This window comes from Wolffia australiana, chromosome 10, assembly GCF_029677425.1.
Source record: "Wolffia australiana isolate 7733 chromosome 10, ASM2967742v1".
Lineage (NCBI taxonomy): Eukaryota > Viridiplantae > Streptophyta > Magnoliopsida > Alismatales > Araceae > Wolffia > Wolffia australiana.
This window is the reverse complement of record NC_135844.1, coordinates 1,557,152-1,569,941: the sequence shown is the minus strand read 5'-3', so window position 1 is coordinate 1,569,941 and position 12,790 is coordinate 1,557,152. Positions and strand designations below refer to the sequence as shown.

At 53.7% G+C, this 12,790-nt stretch overlaps 1 non-coding gene across 1 annotated transcript; it reads right to left on the bottom strand.

The window, feature by feature from the left end:
• Window positions 1–11,315: 11,315 nt before the first annotated feature.
• Window positions 11,316–11,424, bottom strand: LOC144708987 (small nucleolar RNA R71). Its single transcript, XR_013582933.1, has one exon. It is a non-coding gene; the product is annotated as a small nucleolar RNA R71 (small nucleolar RNA).
• Window positions 11,425–12,790: the final 1,366 nt, after the last annotated feature.

The window sequence follows — 12,790 nt, the reverse complement described above, 5'->3', positions numbered from 1 at the left end:
CCTAAGAATGACGGAATTGGGTGGATGTACTGCGACTCTGGACCCATCAACAAGATCACACTAAAACACCATTTACCAATTCCTATGGCACAAGATTTATTTGACCAAATGGCCGGTGCACCTATCTTCTCCAAGATAGATTTGTGTAGTGGTTATCATCAAGTCCAAATACGGCCCCGTGATGAATGGAAAACAACATTCAAAATTAAGGATGGTATCTTTGAGTGGAACGTTATGCCGGTCTTGTTCTCTAAGGCCCTAAGTACCTTTCAGTGATTAATAAATGGGGTGCTAAGCCCGTTCATAGGGAAATTTGTGTTTGATGACACATTGATTTACTCCATTACTCATAGCGTACACTTACAACATCTACGAGATAAATGTTCTGCACTACGTTGGGATAAACCTTCTGCTCATCCCAAAAAGTGCAGCTTTTTGACGATCGAGGTCACCTTGCTCAGGTTTATCTTATCTGCACAAGGAGTAGCCGCTGACCTGGCCGAAATAGAGGCAATTAACTCTTGGCTCAAACAAACCTTCGTTCACACTTTGTGTAGTTTTATGGGATTGGCAACCTTATATTCAAGGTTTGTCCCAGGATTTAATGATGTCATCACACCTATTACCTACATGATTGGCAAAGATAAGTTCAAATGGAATCGAGCAGCCAACAAAGCCTTTGAGCTAATCGAACGATTCATGAACTAATCAAATGATTTTTGGAACAAAAAGAGAGGGTTAGAGAAACCCTAGAAGAAGGCGGCTCCGCCGCCGGCTGCGCCGCCCCACCCCGCCGCCACCTTCCAGCCGCTCCGCACGCCCGAGCCCGTGTGCCTTTCCCCTGCGCCGCCCGTGCTGCCCGCGTGCCGTCCCGCGAGTGCCCCGCGCGAACGCGCTGCCCGCGCTGTCCGCGCGCCACCGTGCCCCCGCGCGCTACTGCGCCCGAGCCGCTGCACTGAGCCGCCGCGCACCGCGCCGCGTCGCGCGCCTACACGTCCCGCACCGCCGCGCCCCGCGCCGCCGTGCCCCGCGCCGTCACGCCCTAGGTTGCCATGTCCTAGGCCTCCGCTCCCCAAGCCACCGTGGCCCGCGCTGCCCGCAGGCCGCGCGCGTCCCGCACCGCGCGCCCAGGCCGCGCGTCCCACACCGCCGCGCCCCAGCGCCGCGCCGCCGCGCCGCGGCCCGCATCGTTGCGCCCCAGGCCGCGGCACCCCATGCCGTTGAGCCCTGTGCCGCCGTGATCAGCGCTGCACGGCGCCCACCCGCGTGCCGCTCATGCCGCCTGCGAGCCGCCTGTGCTATCCATGCGCCGTCTGCGCCGCCTGTGAGCCGCCTGCGCTATCCATGCGCCGTCTGCGCCGCCAGCGCTGCCCGCACGCTATCCACGCCGCCTGCGTGCCACCGTGCCCTGAGCCGCCACGCTCTACGCTGTCACACCCAGGCCGCTGCGCCCCACGCCGTCGTGCCTAGCACCGCACGACGCCCTCGAGCGTGGCGCCCAGCCGCGCCGCTAGTGATGCCGGCGCGCCGCCGAGCCTAGGCTGCGCCGCCGTGCGCCCTAGCTTAGCCGACTGGCCCAATGGGCCAATCGGCCTATTGGGCCGACGCCAGCCGGCCCGGCCCATCTAGGCCGGCCGTGGTGACCGCGGTCCGAGGCGCCGTCTCTCGCGCCCCAAGGCGCCAGCTGACTTAGCCCCCCTGGCCCGCGTCCTTAGGTGCTGCTTCTTTGGTCGCCGGGTGCGTCTCCCGAGGCTGCCACGTCAGCCCTAGGACCTTATTGGGTCACGCTTCTTTGGACTAGCTCATTGGGCCTTCACCAGCCCACTTGGCCATCTGGGCCTGCTCCTGCAGGACCGCGGCCCAAACCAGGTCTCTTGCGGCCCAAGCCACAACCCAGCTGTGGCCCACTTCGGCTGCCGCCGCTGCCACTTGCTGCCGCCGTCGCCACTGGCCGCCGCCACCGCCTCCGGCCACCACCGCCTCTGGCCCCTGCCGCCTCTAGCCGCCGCCACTACCTCTGGCCGCCGCTGCCGCCGCTACCTCCGGTGCTGCCGCCACCGCCACCGGCGCCGCTCGCCGCCTGCCACCGCCGCTCGTCGCCGTCGCAGCTGCTGCTCACTGCAGACACCGCCGCTTGCCGCTGCCGTCACCGCCGCTGCTCGCCGCCGCTGCTCAACATCGGCGTCGCTGCCGCCGCCGCCGCCGCCGTCGCCGCCGTCGCCGCTCAACGCCGCTGCCGCTCGTCGCCGCCGCTTGCCGCCGTCGCTTGACGCCACCACCGCCGCTGCTCGCACCGCCGCCTCCAGCCACCGGCCGTTGAAGCCCCCGACTACCGGCTGCTGCTGCCTTTCAATGATGTAATACGATCGGCCGGGATCGATCGGCTCGTATTATGCCACAGGGGTATGATGACTGTAAGTCGTGAATATGCAAGTAAATGACAAATTAAACGAATGAGCAGAAGGTAGGCCAACGGATACGACGTAGTCCGTGCCGGTCAGAGAGGAGAGGGGGATCCTGAGATCAAACTCCCAATGACCCTCGAGAATTACTAAACGACTATGTGGAGAGGGGCTTTTGACGGCCCTGGGGTGTTCAACGTCTAAGGTAGTAGCTACCCTTTCTACCACAAAGAATCCTACACTCGACAAGGTGGCTAGTCCTATCCGTGAGATGACTCGGGTAATAACGGCAGAGGACGTGATAGGGAACGACGAGACTGCAACAGGTAATAATACTGGTAATGTGGAGAGGAGACGAGACTGACCTTTAGTATCGCTAGTCCACGGCGTCAAGACTCGATTGGGCTGGTGACATGGTGAGGGCGGAATCGTGATGAATGACGACTCTGACGTGGACGAATCCAAGAACGCGGCGGGCGTGGTGCGTGCTTTTGGCCGGTTGGGACACGGGCACGGCGGGCGGAGTGTTGTAGTGTCGCGTGGCAGGCGCACAGCATGCGCGCGGGCGGGCGCACGGTGCGCGGCACGCGGCGTGCACGCGCAGGCGGGCGGGTTCGCAGCTCGCTATAGGCGCGGGCGAGAGGGCGCTGGGCATTGGCGGTGGCATGCGGGTGATCGCGCAGAGGCGTCCCCCATGCGCGAGCGCCGTTTGGCGGGCGGGCGAGCTCGCGGGGCGAGGCGCTGACGGGCGTGCGCACGAGGTGGGTTCACGGGAGAAGGCTGTTAGCGGGATGGGGCGAGACAGGGCAAGAATGGGTGGAAATGGAGGGGCAGAACGATGGAGGGGAAAGGGGCACAAGCGGTGGAAAGAGGTGGCGGATACGGGAGGTCAGGGACGGCAGGGGTGGGGGGAAGGCCCTGAGGGAATGGGATAGCGAGGATGGCGGGGCCAAGGTGATCAAGAAGTAAGGGGGGGGGGGGGGGAAATGCGGACGGCAGATCTAGAAAAGGGTGAGAACGGACATGCGCAGGCGAGGGTATGAACCAAGGAATGAAGGGGGGGGAGGAAATGGTAAACGGAGGGTTCAAGAAATGAGGGAGAGGAGATGCCGTGGGCGGTGGTGGCAACGAAGGAAGGATGGATGGGCGGGAGAAGGGAAGGGACGAGGGTGAGGGTTGAACCGTGAGCCCCGACAGGGGTTCTTGATTTATAACCGCTCCAAGAAACTTCCACGAACGAGAGTCTTGCGGATTCTTGGAGATACCTTCGAGGGGGCGCCGAGGGGGAATCCTCGATGCAGCGTGGGTCGACGGCGTTCTTGGACCTTCGGGCTCCTCCGGAGTGATCTCGACTATGGAGCTTTCTTGACCAAGCGCAGACGACTTCTTGAACCTTTATCCGGGACAGAGTGATCTTGACGACACGGTAGAACACGTTCTCTCGGAGTGATCTCGACGAAAGGACGTGGGCTCTAAACCATGGAGTGATCTCGACGTGGTTGAGACTAGCCAAGTCTCCTACTCTACTTCATCTGGTAGGGGAGACACAAGTTGTGATTTTCTTCAACAAAATGACTCCAAAGAGTTCCTTGGGCATGCCATCCCCTTGTATAGTGAGGATGGGTGCCAAGTGAACGTGCGGAGGGGACAAACCGTCGCGAGACGTGGTTCGACCTCTCCTTAAAAAATTGAAATGCAAATACAACAAAAAGGGAAAGACAAAGGACAGGGCCCAACACTTGCCCAGTCCATAAAATCCAAAAACAGAAACAAGCAAGAAATAAACACAAGAGAAATAAAGTGCTTACGCGGGGTACTTGAACCCCGGGTGGCGTGCGTCGACTCGAGCTGCTTGGCGCGGTTGCTGGCGTCCCGTCGTGCTATCTTCCCGATGGTCCTCCATCATTCAAGGTCGCCGTCGCCGCCGTCGTCGGGAGCACCGACACCGCGATGTCCGTCGCTGCTGCACTCTTCGCCACCGTCTTTGTCATCCGGTCGGCTGAACCGGCCCACCCAACGGTAGTCGGGCCCACCAGCGCCTCGACGACTATCCGTGGAGCATCGACCACATGAAGATAGAGACACCTGATGTGGGACCATCAAGCCTTAAGGAATTATCTTCCTTGTTTTTTTCTGTTTATTTGTTTTCTATTTGCTTGTGGGTCTTTTCAGCTTCCATAACTGTTATGGCCCCTCCTTCCCTATAAAAGGAAGGGTGGCCCATATATGAAAGCACCGAGAAGAATTGAAAAATCGAGATTGAAGTATTTTCCAAAATGTAGTCTTTGCTCTTTGAGTTTTTTTTTTAGCATTTTCGAAGTATTTTTGGGGGATTTTAGTGAGTTTTTCGAAGTTGGAGGAATTTATGGAAATGCCATCCGTCGTTTAGGGCATCGTTCTGTTCCCGTCTTCATCACCAGAGCTCCGGCGCCACCGTCGCCGACGCCACCGCCCAGCGGCTGTGAACCGCCTCGGCCCTCTATTCGACATCTCTCGCTCCTTTAGAGGCTCCTTAGCCTTCCTCGGCTCTCTACGGCTCACCCTCAACCGCCTTCGTGCGGACGCCGGTCTCCTCGCCATCGTCAGGTCCTCGCGGTGCCTCTGCTCTTTCTGGTAGCTCCGACCGTCTCTGGCCCTCCCAACTGCCCCTATCGGGTCTCCCGTGGTTATGCCTCTCTCTAGCTGCCTTCTGGCCGCCCTTAACGAACATCGCGACGGCCGCAGCCACCGCGACAGCCGCGACCTCTGCAGCCACAGTGACCGCCGCGACCGGCGTGGCTTCTACGTCCGCCGCGGCTGCCCTCTGCTGCACTCTGCCGCCCGGCCACCTACTCGCCGCTGCCTCGCGGCCGTCGTGCCGCCCGCCTGCCCTCAGGTGTCCGGCCGCCGTCGGTCGCCCTTGGCTGCCCGACCTCCACCGGCTGCTTTCAACGCGGTCATCTCTCGGCGATTCTGTTGCCACGGCTGTCTGCCCGCCCTCGGCCCTCTACACGGACTCCCTCTCGGCCATCCGGCCACCCAACCGTCCATGGCCGTCCGTCGGCTGCCAAGCCTGCCCTCGTCCCTGCCATCTGCGGCCTCTCCAGCCGCTTCGGTCGTCCAACGGCCTCCAGCTCCTTCGGTGGTCTACGCCGCCCAACGGCCCCTCCAGCCTCCTCCGGCCTCAAGCCACCTCCGCCCACCCTCGGCCGCCTAAATGGCCGTCGATCGCCACCACCACCTTCACCCACCCTCTGCATCCCTTAGTTGCCACCGTCCCCTCCCCGGTCCACCCATCCCTCGTCTGCCCTTAGCCGACTCGACTTCCCTCGCTTGCCTCCACCGTTCCAGGCCATTGTGCGTCGCCACCCACATCCATGCCCTGCACGATTCCGAGATCCGTTCCAACGCCTACCTGCGCCATAGTATTCACCCGCGCCATACGCGCGTCTAGAGTCCCTTAGATTAGTTCCCCAGAGGAGTACCCGCCGGACCACCTGCCGATGCTCACGTGCGTCAGTTCGTAGTTAGTTAAAGCCCGTCTTAGTTACAGCCTTCGAGTTAAAGTCTTCGTAGTTCAATGATAGAATGTAGAGGCAGCCGCCTTATGCCGCTGTGCCGTCCGCAGCTACTTCCCGCCACTCCGGTCTCCTAGAGAAGCCTTAGTGGCGACGGTCGTTGGATGACACGCCGCCGCCTGTTTACCGTTGCAAGTAGATGATCGCAGTAGGATATACAGCCGCTGCTCCGCACCGACGACGCCTTACTTTGCAGCTTGATAGCAGAACAAAGCCAGGCCCACTCTGCAACCACCGTCGAAGCGTCTGCCTCGATTTGCCGCTCTGCCCTCCAATCCTTGTGATGTTTACACGTGCCGCTCGATCCCGGCAGGTCGTGTTACATCAACACCCTTCGGCCCCAACGAATTGAGGACCCCGCACCGGACCTTTCCGGTACATCCCACCTAGAGCGGGACGTGCCATCCAAGACAATCATCCCCGAGCTGGACGAACGGACACCACGACTTTACGCCGTAGGCCGTCAACGATGTTTGTCCTACATCATCGCCTATGACACTTCAGATGTGGGGATTGGATGTATCCTTGGCCAAGAAGGACATCCAATTGAATTTTTCAGTGAAACGTTGACAGATATTGATGTGATACGACGACAGCCGGGATCGATCGGCGCGTTTCACGTCACAGGGTTATGATGCGAATGTATGGGATGTAAGCCGAATGATGAGAAAATACGAATGAGCAGATAAGGACTTGACGGATAACGACGTCGGCCGTACCGATCAAAGAGAGACGAGTGAACCTAAGATCAAACTCCCAATGACCCGCTGGACCTACTAGACGTCTACTAAGTGAGGGGCATCTAACAGCCCTGGAGCGTTCGGCGTCCAAGTCGGATGACAGTCCGTCTACCACAAGAATCCCTATGCTCCACAAGGTGGCTAGTCCTATCCGATGATGTTCGAGAATATCACGGTAGCGGACGCGATAGGGGAAGACGAGACTGTCGAAGATAATAATACTGGAGTTTATAGAGGGGAGACGAGACTGACCTTTGTATCGCTTAGTCCAAGGCGTCCAAGTCGTCGAGCGGATGCTTAGTGTCGGGTCGCGTGGACGCAGTGTCGTTGGCGAGACAAACCGGTGCGAACGGTGCGGTCGTAACTACCAGTAGAGAGCTGAGTCCACGGGTGGCGTGCAACAAAAGTCGGAGCAGAGGGCGCACAAGGCGCGCGCTTGGCTGGCGCACGGCGTAGTCGTGTTGGCGGGCAAGACAACAAACCAAGTATCGTGGGAATAGTCGTGGGGGTGGGGCAGAAAACCAAGTAATCGGTTATGGCGTAGAGGGTGGGAATCAAGAAATCAAGAAAGATGAGGGCGAAGGGGAGAACGAAGGGGAATCAAGGAGATATGGTGAGATCAAGAAATCAAGAAATCATGAAATCAAGAATTCAAGAAATCAACAAATCAAGAAATCAAGGGGAAAGAAAGTGGGCGATGAAGAAAGACAAGAGGATGCGGTTGGGGATCAAGAAACGATGGGGAAAGGAGGGTGGGCGATCAAGAAAGGCAAGACGAGGCGGTTGGGAATCAAGAAACGATGGGAGAAAGGAGGGTGGCAATCAAGAAAGGCAAGATGAGGCGGTTGGGAATCAAGAAACGATGGGGAAAGGGGGGTGGGCGATCAAGAAAGGCAAGACGAGGCGGTTGGGAATCAAGAAACGATGGGGAAAGGAGGGTGGGCGATCAAGAAAGGCAAGACGAGGCGGTTGGGAATCAAGAAACGATGGGGAAAGGAGGGTGGGCGATCAAGAAAGGCAAGACGAGGCGGTTGGGAATCAAGAAACGAGGGGGCAAGGGGGGGGGGAGCAAGAGAGGCAAGAGGAGGGGGGTGGGAATCAAGAAACGAGGGGGAAAGGAGGGTGGGCGATCAAGAAAGGCAAGACGAGGCGGTTGGGAATCAAGAAACGATGGGGAAAGGGGGGTGGGCGATCAAGAAATGGTGGAAGGGTGGAAAAAGGTACCAAGAAATGGCTTTCTTGAACTGTAACAACCAAGAACCCTCCAAGAAAGAGGAGTTCTTGACGGATCTGGGGTGTGCTCCCTCGACGGAGCAGATTTCCCCGGTTGATGGCATGTCGGCGACGCTTCAGTAATCTCGACGAAGGCCTCTTTCGATTCTTGATGGCGGCGGCTTCTTGAAACTCTTTCCTCGCACCGGAGTGATCTCGACGGCGCGCTTTAACACATCTCCCTCGGAGTGATCTCGACGGGGAGACGTGGGCTCTACCCACAGAGTGATCTCAACATGGGGTGGGGCTAGCCAAACCCCCTACACTACTCTCTACGATAAGGGGGGAGACGAATTGTGAATAAACTTTTCAACAATGACTCCAAGGTGTTCCTTGGGCATGCCATCCCCTTATATAGTGAGGATGGGTGCCAAGTGAACGTGGGAGAGGACGAACCGTCGCGAGACGTGGTTCGGCCTCCCTTACAAATTCAAAATACAAACATAAAAAGTAAAAATGACGAGGACGGGGCCCAACAACCTTGGCCCAGTCCACGAATCCAAAAATACAAACACACATGAAAATGAGCATAAGTAAAAAGATAAAAGTTCTTACGCGGGGTACTTAAACCCCGGGTGGCGAGCGTCGGCGCGAGCTGCTCGGCGTGGCTGACGACATCCGGTCACGTCATCCTCGAGATGGTTCTTCGTCATCGTGGCGTCGTCCTAGAGATGGTCCTCCATCAGATACCAAGCAAAGAGATGACAATTACAACCGAAACTTCTATGCTCTAGATCAATTGTTGCTCTATTGGTGCCACTATCTTCTGCCTAAGGAGTTCATCGTGTATTCGGACCACAGCACCATTCGGCACTTTCATGACCAAAAGAAGATCAGAAATCTACACGCCCGATGGATCGCATACATGCAATATTTTACATTTGTCATATGACACAAGAAATGCAAGGATAACGATGTAGCCAATGCCTTGAGCAGAAGTCCACTGGTCCTCAACATGATGAGGACACAACTCCTTAGTTATGAAAAGCTCAAAGTGGAATACGGAGATTGCCCAGATTTTGGCAAGTTATTCAAGGCTATAACTAAAGGGCCAAAGTCTGACTATTGAGATTATTATCGCTCGAATGGATATCTCTTTCATGCAAAGAGGTTATGCATTCCCCATACATCAGTACAAGATTTTATTATTTGGGAAACACATGCAGGTGGTCTCATTACACACTTTCGTGTCAACAAGACCATTCAAATGTCAGAGTACCAATTTTATTGGCCATCACTTGAACTAGATGTTGTGACGATCCTCTCTCGATGCCTCACATGTTCAAGAGCCAAAATGACCAAGCAAAATGCTGGCATATACACGACTGTACTGGTGCCTACAAGGCTATTGGACAACGTTAGTTTAGATTTCATCCTTGGTGCTCAGGAGGTCACGGCGACTGATGACTCTCAAATATGTCATCAAATATTTAAACTTTTTAGCTTTCATTCATCAAAATTATAATGTTAATTCATGCTAATATCATGCATATGCATCATTTTATGAAATTACTAACCCCACTTGATCCTTTGAATCAAGTGAAATATATTTAACATTTTATGGTTAGTAAACATTCAGAGACAGGTTAAGAAGATCAAGGAAAGAGACGAGGATCAAGAGGAGCGGGCGAAAATTCAAAGATGCAAAAATTACGAAAATGCCCCTGGGCATGACTTAAGAGAAACCTATAAATACCCTCTTGAGAGTTGATTTTAGGTTGTCCAGAATTTCTCTCAAGGAAGCTAGGGCTTGGAGAGAAAGGATTTCTGTAGACCCTCCAAGGCTGATGAGCATTGGAGCTGGGAGAGAAGCAAGCTGAGGATTAGCTGGAGCATGACGATCGTCGCCTTGCCCGGAAGGAGTGACACGAGGAGGCGTGAGCGTTTCAGTTTTAGTACAATCTTCTTCTCCCTTCTAAGACAATCCGAGTTGGGTTGAAGATCACAAGCTGTGTCTTCAACATTTCCAATTTCTGTTGTTCCTTTGGTTACGCTTGATTTCAAATTTCATAGTTGATTGAATCGTTTCCCATTCTGTTCTAGCAAAAATTCCATTGTTCTCGCATCAGATCGTGAAATCCATCCTTGCAGAACTTCCAAACTGCTAGCAACCCAGGCAACAGCCTAGGTTGCCAGCAATCCAAGTCGCGGGGAACAACGCCGCACGCAACAGCGCTGCGTGCAGCAAGCTCGCCCGCGCGCACCAGCGCGGCAAGCAGGGTTGCCCGCACGCATCAGCGCTGCGTGCAGCAAGCTCGCCCGCGCGCAGCAGCGCCGCAAGCAGGGTCGCCCGCGCGCAGCAGCGCCGCGAGCAGGCTCGCCCGCGCGCAGCAGCGCCGCGCGCAGGCTCGCCCGCACAGGCGCTCGCGCGTGCACAAACACCTGCTGGGTGTTTGTGAAATTTCCCCAAAGGGCAAAGGCGAATCCTCAGTAAGGAAAGCCTTACTGAAGATTTGCTGCACCGAGACTTTTAAAGAAAGCTCTGTCGTTTGTACTGAAGATCGTTTACCAGAGTTTATACTTGAGTATTGAGATCTAGAAGAACTGATTTGATAGAAAGAATTCTTCTGCTGTTTTTTTGCCGTCTCCCTGTGGATCGACCCTCACTCACCCTAAGCTGTGAGGTTATAAATTTCGTTGTATAAGCTCAATCATCACACGTATTAACTGCTAAATAACCAGTAGAAACCACTAAAATTGAGCTTATCAACTGGCGCCGTTGCCGGGGAGCACGATATTACAGTAGGAATTTATTTTTTAATTGTTCAGTAATCTTTTCTTGATTCTCCTTAAGCTGCAGGACTTAAAAATCCTCAGCTCATTATTCTGCTAACATTTGTGCTGAAGATCTATGGTAGTTACACGCTCAGGAGTTGGTGAGAAGTCTGCAGAAAAATTTATTAGAGACGCCACCCCGGATTCTACAGTCACAGAACCAGAAATTCAGTAGAGAAATATGGCTGAAGAGCTACATCAGCAGAATGAGAGGAGAAGAACTATGTTGGATAGGTCTACACCGTCCGGAAGCTTACGACAAACCGATGTAAATCTGAACATCGGTGAAGGTATCTTGTTTCGATACGATAATGCATTGATCAATTCTCTACCTGAATTTAACGGATTACCTGCACAGAATCCTTTAGAATTCCTTGATGATTTTCATATTAGATGCTCTTCTCAAAATGTTCCTGGAATATCTATAGAGATGTTAAAAATGAAATATTTTCCTCTAACTCTTAAAGATAAAGCGTTTGCATGGTATCGTAATCTAGGAATCACTTTTAATTCTTGGGAAGAGATGCAAGGAAAATTTCTGCAGAAAATTTACCCTCTCTCCAAAACGAATTTTTATAGAAGAGAAATTCATAATTTCCATCCTCATGACGGAGAAGCCTTTAGTGAGTCATGGGAGAGATTCAATGATTTGTTGAGGAAATGTCCTCACCATGGCATTGAGCAATGTCAACTAGCCCAAATATTTTATGAATCTCTCTCTGATTTTATGAAAAACAAAGTAAATCTCGCTACGGGTGGAACGTTTTATACCACATATGAGGATGAAGTTTTCGATATTTTGGAGAGAGTTGCAGAAACTGACTTGCAGGAGATTGGGGCCAATCAGAATGAGAAACCTGCAGCCAAAAAGAGCAGGAGTTCTGCAGGTTAACGCCAAGGAGGGAGAGCTACAAGCGGGCCTAAGGGAGACTAACCAGAAATTGGAGGAGCTCACCTCCACCTTGAAGAATGTCTTTTTAGGTAACTCTCCTATCATTAAACCTAATATCTGCTCTCTCTGCTTCAGCAGGGAACATGAAGATGGAGCCTGCCAAGCCATGGAAGAAGAGGTGAAGGCCTTCAACTAGCCGCAACAACCGTGGGCAGGTCAAAAGAGGCCAAATTTCCAAAACGGAGAGACCTTCCACCAAGGGAACAAGCCGGCAGCTCAACCTCTATTCCAACAGAGACAACCATTCCAGCACAGGCCTCCACAGCAGTATCAGGTTCCATCTCAGAACCAACCTGATTTTTCTTCACTTACCCCCGTCATTTCAGATATGATAGAGAAGCAAAACCAAAAGTTGCGGGCGGAGATGGAGATGAAGATGCAAATGATGATGGAATTTCAAACAAAGCAAGTGCTGGAATCTCAAGAGCAGATGAGGAAGGTATTAGAGAGCTTCAGACCTGCACCACCTGAACACCAAGGAGGGAGTAGTGCTGGGACACACGGTCAGCAACCGGGGATTGGAAGTGGACAAGGCCAAAATCGAAATCATCTAGGGCCTTCCACCTCCAACCAACCTAAAAACCCTTAGGGGTTTCCTCGGCCACGCGGGTTTCTACAGACGTTTTATCCTAGATTTTGCTAAAATTTCTAAACCTCTTACAAATCTTCTATCGTCTAAAAATAATGATTTTGAACTAACACTAGAGGCTAAGAACGCATTTGATAAATTGAAAGAAGCTTTGGTTAATGCGCCTATCCTGCAAGGGCCCGATTGGACCCTTCCTTTTGAACTAATGTGTGATGCTTCTGATTTTGCAGTAGGTGCAGTGTTAGGTCAGCGAATTGACAAGAAACCCGTGGTCATTTACTACGCCAGCAGAACTCTAGTGGATGCGCAGCTGAATTACACTACTACCGAAAAAGAGCTGCTGGCAATTATTTTCGCTTTAGAAAAATTTAGATCTTATTTACTAGGTAGTAAAATAACTATTTTTTCTGATCATGCAGCTATTAGATACTTGTTAACGAAGAAAGAGGCTAAACCTAGGTTAATTAGATGGGTGCTGTTATTACAGGAATTTGATTTAGAGA